Source organism: Ovis aries, chromosome 3 (genome assembly GCF_016772045.2).
Source record: "Ovis aries strain OAR_USU_Benz2616 breed Rambouillet chromosome 3, ARS-UI_Ramb_v3.0, whole genome shotgun sequence".
Lineage (NCBI taxonomy): Eukaryota > Metazoa > Chordata > Mammalia > Artiodactyla > Bovidae > Ovis > Ovis aries.
Genome location: NC_056056.1, coordinates 94,098,629 through 94,117,447, shown reverse-complemented (window position 1 = coordinate 94,117,447; position 18,819 = coordinate 94,098,629). Strand labels below are relative to the sequence as shown.

At 47.1% G+C, this 18,819-nt stretch overlaps 1 non-coding gene across 1 annotated transcript; it reads left to right on the top strand.

The window, feature by feature from the left end:
• The first annotated feature begins 12,591 nt into the window (after positions 1 to 12,591).
• On the top strand, positions 12,592 to 12,663 carry TRNAG-GCC (transfer RNA glycine (anticodon GCC)). Its single transcript has one exon. It is a non-coding gene; the product is annotated as a tRNA-Gly (tRNA).
• Positions 12,664 to 18,819: the final 6,156 nt, after the last annotated feature.

The window sequence follows — 18,819 nt, the reverse complement described above, 5'->3', positions numbered from 1 at the left end:
AAAAGCAGTACAAGGCTAGAGCAGCTGAGCAGCAGAGACCTAGGCACTTTCTGTCTTCCTGTTCCGTCTCCTCAGTATGCTCACCACTTCATAGGCACAGAGCAGCTGTGTCACCTGCAGACATCACGGCCACCTTCCAGGATGGAGGAAGAAACAAATAAAGAGATAAAGGTCTGTTCAGGTCAAATCTGTCCCTTTCGTATGTGCGTGCACGCTTAGTCACGTCTGACGCTTTGTGACCTCATGGACTGTAGCCCTCCAGGCTCCTCTGTCCATGGGACTATCCTGGCAAGAATACTAGAGTGGGTTGCCATTTCCTCCTCCAGGGGACTTGCCTGACCCAGGAATCCAGCCCGTGTCTCCAGCATCTCCTGCACTGGCAGGTGGATTCTTTACCGCTGAGCCACCCGAGAAGCCTGTCCCTTTCTTACAAACCTGTAATTTTCACCTTTCTTTGGGTTTGAATATTACCCTAAAATTATGCATTCTCAGAATTATTTAAATTGCTGTTAAACATTATCTCTTCACGCTACCTCCCCTTACATCATATTGGTCAAAATGCGGCCACTAAACCAATCACGGCCAAAGAGAGTATGACTATGCTTTAGATCAATGCTGGTTCATTCCCTGTAAGCTCCATCAGAGCAGAGTGTTTTGTTCATAGACTTATCCTCAGTGTCTAGAAGAGTTTTTGCCACATAGAATATGTTCAATAAATTTTGCTGAATAAACTGTAGGCATGAATGAAAAGATAAATGGAGCTGGAATGGGGTGGGAGATCAAGGGATCTGTAACAGTATTTGAGCCAATCTGAGCCCTGTCCACAGGAAGTCGTTAGGAGTAAATACCCTCAAGAGAGGGGGTCTATCACAATATCCTGGATCCACTGAGCCAACTGATGCTAACTACCTATGTTTGTTATACATGGGCAACTATTGTCTCCCAGTCTTTCACTTATTTTTTAAATAAAGTTAATTCTCAAATAATTTTAGGTTTACAGAAAAGCTGCAAGGTGGTACAGAGTTTATACCATGCGCCCAGATTCCTCTGTTAACATATTATCGTGTATATGTGTGAACATGTTAAAAACCAGAAGCGTCTTCCCAGCTCCTTAGTCGCCTCTGTCCATGACAGTCTCTCAGTCTTGCCTTGCTTTTCATGTCCTTAACAGTTTTGAGGAGTACTGGTCACGTATTTTGTAGAACATCCTTCAAATTTGCGTTTGTCTGGTGTTTTTCTCTTGATTAGCACGGAGTAATGGGTTTTTTGAAAGGATACCACAGAGGTGAAATGTACTTTCCTTTGCATATCAGAGCTTACTTGATGTCCATTTGACATCACTAATGACGCGAACCTTGATCACTTGGGTAAGGCAGCATCTGCTACGTTTCTTCACAATGAAGTCATTATTTACCCCTTTCCATATTCTGTTATTGGAAGCAAGTCACTAATTACAGCCCACACTTAAAAATGCCGACAGGAGAGGTGGAGTGTTTTTACCTCCTAAAAGGGTACCTAAATAAATTATTTGGAATTCTTCTATAAGGATTTTTTTTCTTTTTATTCTCATTTATTATTTTAAATTATTTATGTATTTCAGTATGAATGCATACTCATTTTAGGTTTTTAACTTTTTGTAACTTTTTTTTTTTTTAACTTTATTTTACTTTACAATACTGTATTGGTTTCAACATACTTTGACCTGAATCCACCACGGGTGTACATGCGATCCCAAACATGAACCCCCCTCCCACCTCCCTCCCCACAACATCCCTCTGGGTCATCCCCGTGCACCAGCCCCAAGCATGCTGTATCCTGCATCAGACATAGACTGGTGATTCGATTCTTACATGATAGTATGCATGTTTCAATGCCATTCTCCCAAATCATCCCACCCTCTCCCTCTCCCTCTGAGTCCAAAAGTCCGCTATACACATCTGTGTCTTTTTTTGCTGTCTTGCATACAGGGTCATCATTGCCATCTTCTAAATTCCATATATATGTGTTAGTATACTGTATTGGTGTTTTTCTTTCTGGTTTACTTCACTCTGTATAATCGGCTCCAGTTTCATCCATCTCATCAGAACTGATTCAAATGAATTCTTTTTAATGGCTGAGTAATACTCTATTGTGTATATGTACCACAGCTTTCTTATCCATTCATCTGCTGATGGACATCTAGGTTGTTTCCAGGTCCTGGCTATTATAAACAGTGCTGCGATGAACATTGGGGTACATGTGTCTCTTTCAATTCTGGTTTCCTCGGTGTGTATGCCCAGCAGTGGGATTGCTGGGTCATAAGGTAGTTCTATTTGCAATTTTTTTAAGGAATCTCCACACTGTTCTCCACAGTGGTTGCACTAGTTTGCATTCCCACCAACAGTGTAGGAGGGTTCCCTTTTCTCCACACCCTCTCCAGCATTTATTGCTTGCAGATTTTTGGATTGCAGACATTCTGACTGGTGTGAAGTAGTACCTCATTGTGGTTTTGATTTGCATTTCTCTAACAATGAGTGATGTTGAGCATCTTTTCATGTGTTTGTTAGCCATCCGTATGTCTTCTTTGGAGAAATGTCTATTTAGTTCTTTGGCCCATTTTTTGATTGGGTCGTTTATTTTTCTGGAATTGAGTTGCATAAGTTGCTTGTATATTTTTGAGATTAGTTGTTTGTCAGTTGCTTCATTTGCTTTTATTGTGACATAACTCACAAAACATAAAATTCATCATTTCAAAGTAACAATTCAACGGATTTTTGTATACTCTCAGTGTTGTGCAGCTATCACCATCTAATTTCAGAATAGTCCCATCAACCCAAAGGAAACACTGTATTTATTAGCAATCACTTCTAATTCCCTCTTTCTCTACCCCAGAATCTACTTTCTGTTCCTATTAATTTGCCCATTCAGTACATTTTATGTAAGTGGAGTCATATAATGTGTGTCCTTTTGTGTCTGGCTTCTTTCACATAGCAAAATGCTTTCAAAGTTTATACGTGTTGTAACATGTATCAATACTTCATTCCTTTTATGACTAAATAATATTCCATTATATAGATATTACTACATTTTGCTTATCCATTCACCCGTTGATAGACTTCTGCCCATTAGTGAATAGACAAGCAAGTCCAAGAGAAGGGTAGACAGCTTGTTCCCACTTTGGGGCTCTTGGGGACAATGCCACTGTGCCATCAGTGCACAGTTCTGTTTGGACATGTTTTTAATTCTCCAGATACATACCTAGAGGATCTGCTAGGCCATGTGACATGGAGAAGGCAACGGCACCCCACTCCAGTACTCTTGCCTGGAAAATCCCATGGACGGAGGAGCCTGGTGGGCTGCAGTCCATGGGGTCGCTAAGAGTCGGACACGACTGAATGACTTCACATTCACTTTTCACTTTCATGCATTGGAGAAGGAAATGGCAACCCACTCCAGTGTTCTTGCCTGGAGAACCCCAGGGACGGGGGAGCCTGGTGGGCTGCCGTCTATGGTGTCACACAGAGTTGGACACAACTGAAGCGACTTAGCAGCAGCAGCAGCAGCAGCAGGCTATATGATAAATTTATGTTTAACTTTTTGAGGAACTGCCAAACTGTTTTCCAAAGTGCCTGCATTATCTTATCTTATAGTCCTACCAGAAATGCATGAGGGTTCAGATTTCATCATATATTTGCCAGCACTTGGTATTTTTTGGTTTGCTCCTTTTTTTTTTTTTTTATAATTGTCATCCTGGTAGGTATGAAGTGATATCTCATTGTAGTTTTAATATTCGTTTCCCTAATGACTAATGATGTTGAGAATCTTTGCTTGTGCTTATTACCCATTTGTATATCATCTTTGGAAAAATGTCTGTTCAAATCATTTGTTCCTTTTTAAATTGGGTCATTTGTCTTCTTTTTGAATTGTAAAAGTTTTTCATATATTCTGGATATTAGACCCTTATCATATACATGATTTGCAAATTTTCTCCCATTCTGTGGAACTTTTCTCATTTGACACTGCCCTTTGATGCAAAAAAACGTTTTAAATGTTGATAAAGTCCAAATTTATCTTTTGTTTTTGTTGTTGCTTGTGCTTTTGGTGTGATAGCTAAGAATCTAAGAAAATGTTGCTTCATCCAAAGTCATGAAGATTATGCCTTTATTCCAAGAGTTTTATAATTTTACCTCATGTTTAGGTCCTTAATGATCCAGTTTGATTTGAATTTTTGTATGTGGTGTAAGCTAGGAGTCCAAGTTATTTCTTTCACGTGTGATATCCAGTTGTCCCAGCACAATTCATCGAAAAGACAATTCTTTCCCCATAGAATAGTCTTGGCACCCCTGTTAAAATCAATTGACTATAGATGTATGGGTTTATTTCTAGACTCTCAGTTCTGTTCCATTGATCTATGTGTCTACCCTTTGGGCTTATATATTTATTTCACCTTTTAGGTTATAGTCCAATACTATGTTATTTATTTCTTTTATTGCTCAGATTATTTCAGATTGGGAGCTCTTTTGGGTTGTCTCCAGAGTACCTTTGCTAAACCCCTATTCTTTTGTTAAAAACATTTCCTTGCTTTATCAAACTATAAGATGCTACAAGTTTATCTTCTCTTTCCCCTGTTCCAGCCCTAGAATTAACCAGTTTTTCATGGAGCCCTGATTCCTTTTATGAAAGAATAATTTTTAGAAACTAAGATTTGGGTGCGTGGTGTGCTCATTGCTATTGAGATGTCATTTTTTATTTTTTGGCTCTCAGCAGACAGAGCTAGACACTTTATTATATATGATATCCATATATACACATGGTATTGCTGTTCTTATATCTGTATATCTGTGTGTATATATATGAAGGTATGAGGCTTATGTATTTATTTATACTATGCATCAAAGTCTAGTACTATAGAAATAATTCTAACCTTTCGTTATTGCTTATCTCTCTCCAACAGTGAGAACCTGGCTCTCATCATCTACCAGCCATTAACTTAATTATTCAACCCCAGTACACAGTTTCAGAATTGTTAGCTCATACACTCACTTTTATCTATTTTCATTGTTTATGCTGGCTTTCCTCATACAAAATTTTGAAATTTGATGTAGTTTAATTGTCAATTCTTTCTTTTAAAAAGGAAGCTCCTGAGTTTTGTATCTTGCCTAGAAAAGCTTTCCCACCCACCCCCAGATTATAAAAAATTTTAGTTTTGTTTTATATTTAGATAGTCTTTCTGAATTTTATTTTGGGATTATATAAGATACAGATCAAATCTTTTTTTTTTCCCCCAAGTGGCAATCTGAAGTCCTAAACACATGTTATTATGAGTTGGTCCTTCCTTACTGATTTGTAATGGATGGGTCTATTGATAGTCTACTGATCTATTTGTCTATTTCTGTGCCAACAGGAAACATTTTAATTTTTGTGATCTTAAAATATGTTCTAATATCTAGTAGAGAAAGCCTCCCATCAGTGACTTTCTCTAAAAATGTCTTGGTTCTTCTTGTATGTGTATTCTCATAGATGAGCTTTAGAATTATTTTGTAAAGTTTTATTTTTAAAATTCCATGGGAATTTTGATTGGGATTACATTGCATTTATTCAACACTGGAGAAATTGACTCCTAACATTGTGAGTCTCTATCTAGGTCTTCTTTTACATCCTATGTAAAAGTTTTGTGTTTTCTTCCCAAAACTACTGAATTCATGAATTCACTTGATTTGCATTAATTACATAAATCCACAAGAGTATTCACATTATTTATTATATATTTTAAATTAAATTTCCAAATTTAATAATGTTAACATACATGAAAGCTATTGATTACATATTTGTCATGTATCTGAACTAGTTACTGCATATTTTATTTGACTGAATAGGTTTTCAGTTGATCCTCTGGGAAATTCTATTATAAGCAGTCCTAATATCTGCAGATGATGACAATTTCATACTTCTTTGTAAATCAAAGAACTGTCTGTTGGTGGGAGGATGAAACACACAAATCACTAAGCAGAGCTAATCAAGGAAAACCAATGTTAAAAAGTACAGATGCCACTATCCTTATTTCTAAACAAAACTAAGAAATAAAAAGTGGATATTACCACAGAAAAGGGTTTAAATAATAATTTAAAATAACAGTTTAACTATAAGTAATGTTGAGAATAATTTATGTAATTTTGTGGAAATAAGTCCATAAACCTAAAGAAAGATGGCTGATGCTTCTAGAAGAGTGTGTATTACCAAGAGTGACCCAGGAAGGAAGAGAAAACCCCCAAGATCAATAAACATGAAAGAAGTTGAAAAAATTGTCCAAGAGCTATCTCTGGCATTTATACTCTCTATTTACCCCTGCATTTCAGATTTTTTCTTCATTTAATTAGCTGAGACAACCAGACAGTGTCGCCTGTTGGTGGTAATGGTAAGAATTTGTCTCTTTTCTTGCTTTAACGAAAATCCATCTAATGTTTAGTTATTAATTATGAGGTTTTTTGTAGGCTTATAAAGTTAAGGGAGTTTTCTTCTATTCCTGGATATTATAAGAAATTAGTGTTGAACTTTACTAAGTGCTTTTTTTTTTTTTTTTCAGCCATTTCCTTCACTCATTCATACAGTTAACATTTTGGTTCATTCATGGGTTCAACCCCAGTTGACTATGATGTCTTACTATTATGAACTTCTGGGTTTTATTTAGCAGCATTTGTTTTAGGATTTTTGTATAAATATTCAGAAGTAAGATTTGTCTGTACTAACACTGTGTTTATACTGCCTTCAAAAGGTTTGCTTTGGTCCTCAGGAAGATTTTTTGAGAGATCTTATCTTCTTTTTCACTTTGGTGTATCAAGGGTTATCTGTTCCTTGACATGACTTGTAAAATTAACTCCATCCATGGCAGGTGGAGGTAGCTAGCGTGCTGGTCATTGAGGTTTGTGGTTCCTATCAGCCACCAGATGAGTGTGGATGGGGAGAAGCAGTTAGTTAGGGTGGGAAGTAACCTGAGAACATAGGTTACCAGCAGACTTCGTTTGTATATATTGTTTCTTAACAATCTCTTTTCCATCCCGAAGCTTCCTCTACTCCGAGGACAGTGGAAATGGGAATGGAGATGAGGGGTATATCTGAGAACCAACGTGGAAGGTGACCCAATTGACTTTGGTTAATAAACAGCCAGGGAGATGGGAGATGTTGTTAATATCTTCTTGATTCACTGGAAAAAAATAATAGGATTGCTGGAAACAAGAGATTCCAGAGGAGATTTAGTTTTAGGGAAGATGAGAAATTCAGTTTGGGATGTGTGTGGAAGACATCTTTCAGAACTTCAAGAAGGAAAGAGATTGGGCACAGTTCAGTTCAGTTGCTCAGTCGTCTCCGACACTTTGCCACCCCATGAATCGCAGCACGCCAGGCCTCCCTGTCTATCACCATCTCCCAGAGTTCACTCAAACTCACGTCCATCGAGTCGGTGATGCCATCCAGCCATCTCATCCTCTGTCTTCCCCTTTTCCTCCTGCCCCCAATCCCTCCCAGCATCAGTCTTTTCCAATGAGTCAACTCTTCTTACCGAATAGTGAGTGTAACTCTCACGATTTATATCTGATGTACAGACTGCTAAACCAGAGGCCTGGAAAGATTGAGTCCTTCAAGTTCTTTTAATTCTAAAAATCATGTTCTTTTCGATGCATCCTTTATGAAATATCAGCCTAGGGTTCATTGGCATCAAGGGAAAGACTTTTCAGGCTAAGAGAGATATTGGTTTGGTCACAGGCAGAGGAAAGAAACATTCAGAAATGACTAGAATAAAGTTGCTTGAAGTCTGAGTGAGGTCCTGGCGTATGTAAGACAGGACTTAGTTAAGAAAATACTTATTGAGAGTACAGACAGAAAAAGAAGTGTGTCGTGATTGCCTGATTTCCCCATTCTCAGACACAGCCCACCCCCTCCTTCACTCTTCCTCCTTCTCTCCAACGGTTCCAAAAGGCAGGAACCTTATCTGCCTTAGCAGCCAAGGCAGAGGGTGGTGTGTGAGTGAGAAAGAGAGGAAGGGCTACGGTGAGATGACAAATGCTAGGGTGGTATGTACAGAATGTTCTGGAGCACCAAGGAAAGGTTCACAAGCCGGAAAACGCCACACAAGGATATCATTCTTAAATTGGGTTTTAAAAGATAAGTAGACATTTACTAGTCAGTGAGAGGGGGGTAGTCAAAACAGTGGTAACTGGGATGTGTGGAGGCTTCAGAAACTTCATTCTGATCAAACTGGCAAAATTAGAAATGAGCAGAATGCGAGAGCTGTTTACAATGGGAGGAACCAGGCACCTTGTGCAGGGCTGATGGGCGGGAGCCAGTGCAGTCTGCCTGGAGTCACACAACAAAACTTAATTTACACCTGCACCTTCCCTAGGATGCGCTCACTCCTGGTTAAACGCCCGGAGAAAATACGTTCACTGCACAGTGTGTGCAGAAACAGGAAGCTGGAAGAAATCTGGGCGTCTGTTACCAAGGTGAAATGTGGTAGATACATATTTTGGAATATTTTATAGCAGTTACAGAGTAACAAACTAGAAATACATAAAGCAACATAAACAGAATTTTTTAATGATGTTAAAAAATTTTTTAACCTGAAATAAGATCTACATTGCAAGATCATTTGTGTTCGTTAAAGACACATACATACAGAAGATAATACTATTTTCAAAGATGCATACACATCACCGGACTTATGCCAACACAATGGCAGGTGGGTCTGGGGGTGAAGGTGAGGGTCAAGAGGAGGGCTGGGGGTCAGAGGGGAAGAGGAAATGAGTAGAGGCTGTACTGACCAAAATGCCCAGCAACTGGAGCACATGGTGGTCAGCCTCCTGTCCCTAAAGTCCAAATAAAGGATCTAGAAGTGTAAAAGAGGGTGGCATGCCTTTGCCACAGGAGAGGCTGGGTGAGTTGGACAGAACCCCAGAGCTGAGGCTGGGGGAGAGGCGGGAGTCAGTGCCAGCCTGAGACCCATCCCGAGGGCAGCAGGGAGCTGCTGACAGCTTTTAAGGAGAAAAGAACATTTTGTTTTAAAAGATCCCCTCTGGTGATCTAGAGGACAGCTTGGAGACAGTGGAGCGTTTAGAAGTCTACTTTAAAATGACAAGAGAGAGACACGGAGATCAGAACTAACGTGGGTAGGTGGGGCTGCAGGACTGCAGGTGGTCTCGAGTGAAGGCCGTCTCGGGCCCCTGTGGGAACCTGCAGCAGATCACGTCCTCTTTGAATGGAAGCAGTCATCGGCCTCCCTCTTCTCGGGAGAGCAACGGAGAGGTCTTGTTCCCGCCTCTATCTCTGGCTGCAGCTGCGCAGAAAGTGGGAGACTCAAGAGCTAAGTCTAGCTCTTCTGGATCCGGAAGTGACCTTGGACAGGTCACACCGTCTCTCCTGGCCTCACTTCCCCTCGCTTCTTTCCATTCTGCATTTTTTTTTAAAATTCCATATGATTTCCCTAGTAATAACCCCCAACAAGGAAGTCTTGCCCCCCACCCTCTGCAATCCCCCCCAGGTGTCTCCAAAGTCCTGACGTCCTCCTTAATCTTCCAGCTCCACTGCCCCGCCCTGGTGAGGAGGAGCAACAAATTGGTATCGTAATGGCCCTGCTGATCGCATTATGGGTGTCTAATGCAATATGCCCTCATGAGGACCATCCATCAGAGCAGAGCCCCTCCCGGGGTTCCTGCCACCCGGGTCCCATTAGTCAGGCAGCTCATTCATCACTCCCGCGCACCTCCATGGAGACTGGCCTAGACAGATGAGGGGCCAAATCAGATTTATGGGGAGGAATCCTGGAAAAAATCGGCCCCATCCATCTCCCAGACACTGAGGAGGGAGTCCTGTGTCCCCACTCCCTCCAAGGCTCCTCAGGGAAACGGGTGCTAATGGAGAAGCCGGCCAAGTTGCTTTTGTTTTCCTGAAGGCCCATTCTTGAGCCCTGGGGTTGCCTAGCACAGCCCTAGAACTAGCTTCCCTAGGAGTTCATAGTTTTTGGAGCAAAGTCTCTGCCAGGACTAGGACACAGTGCCCAGAATTCCAGGGAATTCATTTAAAGGGGTCCCAGTTGGCTTAACTGCTGTGAGCCAGGATGGGGAGCAGTAGGCCCTCAGCCTGGCTCAAGGAGGTAGCAAACAGATCGGGGAAGGTGACCGCACCCGGGCCTTCCACCTGGAACGAGGCCTTGCCTGGGGCTTGTTTCAGCTCTGCCCACCAGACGGGGACATTCTCCTGTGCCCGGGAGACAGTGAGAGGCTTGAGGACACGGTGGAGCAGGAAGGGGAATGGCTGCCATCCAGGCCCCAGGATTTATGAAACCTGAAACCTTGGGGACCCTCTTGAAGAAAATAATGGAAAGTATGGATTGCCAGGGTTTCTCAGGAGCCTAGGCAAATGAGAAACCCAAAGCTTCCTGGGCCTTACTGTGGCGCTGTCCCGGCTCCGAGCCCGCCACTGTGCCAAGTGTTTCACATGGGATATCTCTGACATTTTTATCAATGTCATCACTGCCAACTGCCCAGTAAGGCAAGACTCTTTTCCCCATTCTTATAAGAAGATTGAGCCTGAGGGGTGAAGTGACTTGGCCAAGACTGTACATCCGATGAGTGGCAGGAATGACTCTCTGACCTATACTCCTGTTCACTGGTTGGTTTCAGGCTGTCCTCAAGCTGTAGACAGGGTGTGTCCTCTGCCCTGGGGATCCTGATGAGGGACCAGTCACAGGGACAGGCCAGTAGGAAAAAATCCTTGTACCACAGAGCCCCAAGGGATCAGTGACGGGCGCTCTGAGCCCCTGCCTTGAAGCAGTTATTCTTGCTTCCTCTAAACTGACTGGGATGCCGTGGAGCTGGGTCCCAGTAGTGGGGCTCAGGGGTTAAGAGACCAGGCAGAGAGCCACAAAGGGCCCTTTTCACGTCCCTGTAGCCGTCTCTGTGAAGCCCGCCCCACCCCCCAGCCTCGCCCTGGCCTTCCCCACTCCACCCAGGCTCCGAGCTGTTCCTCTCTCTGCCAGCCAAGCCTGTCACTGCTCATGTGAGTTCTAGGGTGCCAAGAGGGTTGGGTGGCCCAACCTTCTCCTGCCAGGCCAGAGGTGCCAAGGCCCTGAAGCTCCAGGCCTGAACCAGCTTGTGGGGAGTGGGGAAGGGGTTGAGGGTGAGGGGCGCCGGAAAATGTGCATCTCCGTGAGCAGGGGTGAGTGCGGGAGAGCACCTGTGAGAACAGGAACGTGAGCACCCACCCGCCAGGGGACTCTCCGCTAACATTTCCCTGAGCGTGTGCTCTCGGCTGGATGGTTGTGCAGGGGGACTTGCCCACAGCTGCCGCTTGCCTCTGAGGGCAATGCCTTGTCTCCCCCCGAAGGGCAAGCCTAGCCTAGGGCTGTCTGAGCTGGTGCTTTCATAACTAGCGTGGGGAGACCTAGCCTAAGCACCTCCATCCTCCTCTGCTTCCCTCAGCCTTCTCTCCCGGTTGGCCCAGGCCCCTCCGGGGGAGCCTGGCAGCCCTGCTTGCTCGGCCAGCACATGGACTCTCCCTGACGGGTCAGGAGAGCAGTGGGAAGAGCCCGTTCCTCTCTCAAATTGCCTGGCCTTCTTCCCGTGCTGCCCCATTCCCCGTTCCCCTTGGTTCCCACATGGGTTTCAGTGTGGCCTCTCCAGCTGGTGCCTTCTGGTCCTTCTTTGGACCTTACTGGATCCTCACACTCCCTGCTCCCACAGAGGGGCCCTTCCTGTCTCAGCCCTGAACAAACAACAGAAGGCTACCCGGTCAGGCAGTGTTGTCCGGGGGACCCACAGTCTGCCGCAGCACACAGTGCAATGGGGAGCTCTGCCCTGAGGCGTAGCCTGGGCGGAGTGCAGTCTGTGGCAGGCAAGATCCAGACCCACTAGGAGGCGCCCCTAAAAGTGTTATGGCACCCTACAACACGGTGAAAAGCTCAGTGAAATAGATGGCTTTATATACAAGATGTCAACAGTAATTCAGCAGCTAGATTCAGAATCCTACCAATGACCATAGGTCAGGAAGCTCTATGCGGTATGTGTGTGTCCCTAAGTTATTTGGGGGCGAAATTACTAACCTGAGTACCTTGATTACCCTAAGCTTCTAAGTGCTGAGAGGGAACAAACACATCAGATAATCAGTCTCGGGTGAGGTCAACACTAGGATGTGAGTTTGGGGCAAAGAAGAGAGGCCCTTCTTTCCCAGACCCCTTTTTGTCTGCTTGTGCCTTGAATGTTGGTGTCCTTGGGGCTCTGTCCTAGGCCCGTTTCTCTTCCCGTGTAGGCTCTTCCACTCCCACGCCTTCCATTATCATCGGAACGCAGATGACGTTTAAATCATCTCTAAGAGCCCACCAGAAAACTCCATTTGAATATCTGCTAGTCATCTTGGGACTTCAGGGCAAAACCAAACTCATCATCTTGTTCCCTGAGCTTCCAGCTCAGTAGGTAATTCTGCCATGCACCCAGCTACCCCACCTGAAATCCTAAACACCCGCCTTTCTCCCCACCTAATCAGTTGCCAAATATGTCAGCATTTTAATTGGACACTTCTAACACGACTGAGCGACTGAACTGAACTGAACTGAAAATATGTCTGGACTCCCTGGTGGCTCAGATGGTAAAGAGTCTGCCTGCCGTGCAGGAGACCTGGGTTCGATCCCCGGATAGGGAAGATCCCCTGGAGGAGGGCATGGCAACCCACTCCAGTATTCTTTCCTGGAGAATCCCAGGGACAGAGGATCCCACTTTTCTCCATCCTCACTGCAGCCAGCTTGGTTTAGTCCTTAGTATGCTGGCTAAGAGCCCCGGCTAATGCAGACTCCCTGGGCTTGAGTTCTAGAGGAGATTAAATCCAACCCCCAAAGTGCAGCAGGATTCATTTGGGTAAGTTGTCAAAACATTTGGTGCCTCAGATTCTTCCTCTATGAAGTGGGACTATAGTATCTACCTCCTGGGGTTGCTGTGAGGATTGAATGAAATAATGTATGTGAAGTGCTTTGAAACGCACCAGGCACACAGGACTCAGTGGTGGCCTTCACTGCTGTGTTACGGCCATCACTACTGCTCCTACTGTTACTGCTCCTATCAGGGGTCTTCTAACAGGACCCCTGCCTCCACCCTCGTTCCCTTCTAATCCAGTCGCCACACTGGAGACATATCCGAGGCTCAGAGGACCAGCGCTCACGGGAATGAGCGGTGGAGCGGGCTCAGCACCCAGGTCTCATGGATTCCAGTCACTATTCCGAGTTACAGGCCGCTCTGCCTATTTGCTGCAAGTATGAGGAGTGAATGGATTTGGAAAAGCAGGGCGGAAGGAAGGAAAGAAACCAGAGGAGGGAAAACTAAAAGAGAGAGAGAGGAGCTCCAGATTTCCCACACAGAAGGGATTTCAGGAGGCAGTCTAGGTGTGGGATGGGAGACCAGGGGGTTGGCACTAAAGCTTGGTTTGAAGAGGAAGCCTAGAGTTCTGGTGGGCATGCTGATGGAAAGACTGTGTAGGAGGGGCCCAAGTCCTCCCACGAACTTTCTGGTACCTCAGGGTGGTCAGGAAGGTGAAATCCTGGTGGGAGCGCAAGCACAGGCTAGAACAGCCCCGGACTTCAGGACGACGGACCCCAGGGTGTCTTGCTGGGAGCGCCTCCTCTCATCAGTGTCTGGGGAAGAATCTGAGGAGAGCCGTGGCATCTGGGACCACTTTAGCTCGGAGCTGGGGTGGATGGTGGGGTACAGGTGTGAGAAGAAATGCGGGTGGACTTCAGGTGGGCGGCCACACAGCCTCCCCGCTCTGCGTCTCCTCCAGCTCCTCCTCCAGCTCCTGTGGCCCACAGGAGCCACAGCCTCACGCAAGAGGAAGGGATTTGGACTCAGGGTTGGGGAGCTCTGCCAGCTAGCTTCTCGGGTGAGCTCTGCTCTCTGAGCTTTCTGAGCAAGGCCGCCAGTCAGCTGGCCGGCCAGCCTGCTGGGCGGCTTCTGGGCCCGAGCCAGCTGGGAATGGGAAGGCTGGTAGGGGTGGACTTGTTCTGGGCACTTTCTCTGGATGAGGGGATATTCTTCCTGGCTCCTTCAGCTGTGTCTGAGGCTGGCGACTGGGTTGCTGCTCTCTCCCTTCCAGCCCCAAAGAATGGAGACCTTTGGGAAAGCAGTCCAATGACCCCATGTACTTTGCTTCAGGCCCCAAACTGCCTTGACAGTTCATCCAGCTCCATCTAGCAATCCTCTGAGTTCAGGTGCAGGGCAGAACTTTGGCAAGAAAAGCCCACCCTATCCTTGTCCCAGCCAGGCCCGGGGAGAGAAGCTGGCTGCACAGGCCCAGATGGGGGGAGGGCAGAGGGCACTGTACCTCTATGAGCGACTCCTCTGAGCAGGCTTCCCAGCCCTCCCCTGGCATGGCGGGCTGGGAAGGGCAGCCCTGAGGGAGGAAGCTGTGCTCCAGCTTGCCTGGCTCAGCCCATGTGAAAATGAACAGTGTTCCTTTTAAAAATCAACAATCTTGCAATTTCTAGGATCCGTGGGATTTTTGCAGCTGAGGTGGTGGGTGGGGGGAACAGTTTTTAACACCAACAGCATGAAGGCAAAATCACTTAGAGCCACCCGACCACATCCTCGCCTTTGACATCGGTGCTTTACCCTCCACAAAAGCCTTGGGTTCTCTGTCATGCCTTTCTTTTTTCCTCCTGGATCTCCAATTGTCAAGCCTTCAAGAAAATGCACTTCAGTCCTTTGTCACTGAGTGTAATTTGATAAACTGAGCAGAAACACACTGCTCTCCCCATCCTTTCAAAAACTGTTACCGCCAGAGAAAGAGGATGAGGGAAAGAGATCTGAGGTCTTTGAATGGAAGTTTAAGCACGAGCGCACGCGTGCGTGGACAGACACACACAGACACACTCACACACACGCACACGACTCTCATGCACATACCAGGACATGGAGTTGCCTGGCATGGGAGGAGGTTGAATCCCAGATTCTTGTGCATGGGGCCTGGCCCTGGGGTCCTGGGGCGCATGCCCTTCCAGCTCCTAGCGACTCCCCTAGTTGCAGGCCTGGTTGCAACCGCCCAGTGGGCGGTGCCAGGGCAGGTTTCAGGCTATAAAGGGCTCTTGGCTCCCAGGGCCTGAGGGAACGCCATCGCTGCAGCACTGTCCCTGCCAGCCACAGCCAGCTTGGGACACTGCCGGCCAGCGTCCCATCGCCACCAGCAGGCTACTCTTTTCCAGGCAGTGCCGACCTGGACACTGCCAGCTGCATTCCTCATCCCTACCTCGCTCCTTCCATTGGCAAGTCCCTTTTTCGGTTGCTTTGGTTTGGGTTGGGTATGGGGAGGAGGAAGGGGACTGGCTGTGGGGACTTTGACAGAGGAAGATGGGGATATTTCCATTTCTCTGAAAAAATTCTTTCTGGGGCAAGTGTCCGAAGCTGCGATTTCTGAGATGAGGTATGGGGTGAGGCTTGTTCCACATTCAGGCAAAGGAGGAAGCAGCAAAGTTCTCTCCTAAGGGCTGCCTGTCTGCTTCCCAGCGCTGCAAGGGGGTGGGTGAGGGGCTCCCTCCCCCAGCCATGGGCCTCAGAGCAGCTGGCAGTGAGGCGCCAGGCTGTGTCTGCATCTGGCCCCTGCCAGGTAGAGACACTTGGGGGGTTGTCGATAAAAGAAAACAAAAACAAGAGTCTAAAGAGCTAGTGATGAGAGGGTACTGGCGGTAATGTGGGAGCAAGTCACACTGAGGGACAAAGAAGAAGAGGAAACCTTTAGGAAATAAATAATTAGAACCCAGAATCTAGCTCTGCTTTGGAAGCACCACAGGCAGCAGGATGGTGGCTCCAAAGAGGTACGGGCCCCGGCTGGGACTCTGGCAGGTAGTGGTTTTGAAGGGGCCCATAAATGTTCTAAACAGTCCAGAGCCCAAGTTGGGGGGTGGAGGGGTGGGGAGTGAAGGGAAGCTTAGCCCCTGGGGGCTCTAGGAAGGCAGCACCCACGGCACTGTGGTGATTTCCAAATCGAGCTGGGTTACGTCTGCAGCCCCGCCCGGCCCGGACAGCAAGGGACCCAGTCCCTCACAGAATCACCAGCACAGTCTGGGACTGCCCTCTAAGCTGTCCTTGAAGGCTGGGCACCCGAGAGGCATGGCCGGCCCAGTGATGCCCGATCCAGAGGGAGGACGTAGAGGGGCAGAAGGGTTAGCTGTCCTTGGGATGAATATCCGGGGCCACAGCTGGGGCCCAGGGCCAAAGGGGTGCTGCTAATGTGCTGGGGTGGCACTTTCTGCTCCAGTTCTAGAAAGCAATGGAAGAGCGTGTCTGAGTAGGGCCTGGTGGCCCAAGGCAACCTCTCTTCACCCCTCAGAAACAGAATGTCACTTCCCCTCGGGACTTGAGATTTTTCAGGCAAGGAGGCCTGCTTCTGCCATGCGTCTATGGAGAGGCCTCAGAATGAAATGGGGACCAGCCTGAGGCCCTGGGGAGGATGAGGAGGAGCAAAGAGCTGACTTCCAAGGATGCCTCGGTGCCAGTAAGGCAGGAGAGGGCAGCTTTATTTCTCAGGTTAGACTACCGTGGACCCGATGGGAAGCTGGCAAAACCCTGCAGCCTCTCTTTGACCCTTGAACAGTAGCCTGCTTCCTACCCACAGCCTCCTGGTCTCCACTCTGGGCAATGGCCACCCTTTTATCATGGGCTTTTTTTTTTTTTTTTTTTTTGCCTCTTTCCATTTGGCTCCGGTTGGAGGAAGCAGAGGTAGTTTTAGGGAAAAGAAATTACTGCAATAAATCAGCATCAATTTAAAAAATTCAGGGCCAAAACTATGCAAAATTGGGTGTAAAACTAACAACTCCCTCCGTTGTCAGAAGCATGGATGTTAAACAAAGGGGCCGCTGCCATGTGGGACAGGATCTCGCATCTCAGGGGGCTGTGTGCTTGACGGCGGGAGAGGGGCAAGGAGAATGCGATGGAGATGGGGAGGGCCGGGGCTCAGCTTTCTCTTCAGTACAAAAAGCTATATGTAAATCTAATATCTAAAAATAGTGTTTTCTCACAGAGCTGAGTGGAAATGAAATAAATAGTAGCTGTGGAAGAGATGTTGGCCCTACAGGGCTGCACACATGTAAAGGATTTGGAAAGTGCAATGTCGTTATTTCTTTGGGCATAGAAAGGCTGGATACTCCTGAGGAGCACTGTGCCTCTGTGAGGAACTGACCTGCCCCATAGATGGGTGTTTCCTGAGCCTAGGAGGAGGGCACAGAAGCTGTTCCTTGCCCGACTGGCTACATAGTCCAAGAGTGTCTGATGTCTGCCCTGTGTTCTCTCAGCCCCTGTGCCAAGCATTGTAAAGTTCATCCAGGCAAAGCTCCACTTGAACCAGCATGATCGATCCCCCAGTCTGTTCTGATTTCAAGGTGCCCAGAAGGCTACAGAGACGTGGGAGGCAAGCTGTGAACCCAGGCTTCAGAGCACTTCAGGCAATAGCTGAAGCCTCATGGAAAAGGGTTGTAGGTGGGGCGGGGGTGGGAGGGAAATATTCTATCCTACACCTGGGTCTCACTCCCAGAGCCTCCGGGCTGAGCTGCGTCCCATCATTGGGGAGTCTACAAGGGGCCAGCCATACTCCTCTTGCCAAATGCAGGGTTGGATGATGCTTGAGAGGATTGGGGTTCAGTCTGGGGTCAGGGACAGGGTCCTGACCTGTGACTCCATGACCAGGATAAAGGGTCAAGCTGGGATTAAGCTTGGGGGTCTGTTTTAGGTCAGGGTTTTGGGTCCGACTGAGGCCTGGATCAGGGCTTGCTCTAGGCCCAGGGTCAGAGGTACACGTGAAGCAGATGAAGGCATGTCCTCAGTTGGAATCTGTTGAAGATGACTGCTGACCTTTCTCTGTCCTAGTCCCACTTTCTGAGGCTGCTCCACAGCCCCAGGATTCCTACTGTCCCCAGCACCTCTGGCAACATAGAGAATTACAATACTGTGGCTTTTCTTTTCTTTCTTTTTTCTTAAGTACTCTGTGATTTGAATAGAGAGATGGTTCCAATTAGGAAATCCAGCGACTATTGCTATGTAGCCATGCTGTCCCTCTGGGCATTCCCCAGGACCCCACTTGGTGGCTGGACAATAAAGACTCAGAATGACTCCCCCGGGCCCCTCCCAACTCCCACCTGAACAGGAGATGAGGATGGAAGTGCTCCAAAGCCCACAGTGAAGCAGAAGAGGGGGAGGGGAAGACGGTAGGTTCCTGGAGACTTCTGAGGCTGTGATCTTTGCAGAGCAGACACCTCCTATCGTCTCTTGAGGTTGGAGGCAGGTGTTGTGTGAATTTGTTGACAATGATTCTCTAAGTGTCTGTATCTGTCTCTCTCTGTGTGTGCACACTCAGTATTTGCCTGTGCATTTATTTGCATCTCTATAAGGCCATGTGTCCATCCTTTCAGAGGTTGATGTTTCTGCAGGTGGGTTCCCCAGGGTGACTGCCCATTTTGCCATCTTCTGGGAGTGCTGTGTCTAGGGGTCAGGCTAGATCCCTAGGGCTCTTCAAAGCAGCAGGGCCTCAATAATCCACCCCCCTCCAGTCCTCACCCGAATCCCCTCCCCGCATGGGGAACATTGTGGTTTTGGTCTCACAGCTCCTGTGTTCCCTGTCCAGAGTTGTCCTCCCTGTTGTGAGGATGTGCCCCAGCTCTCTACTTCTGGGGTCACAACGGTCCCGACAAGGACTCCGTGTGTCTGGGTCCCAAGCTGCTTGAAGTGGCAATCTGAGGGCACCGAGGCAGGAGTGGAGCCACTTAGGAGCCTACAAGCAGGCCCTTTAGAACCAACCTTCCCCTGCTAATGGAGTCAGGAGAGG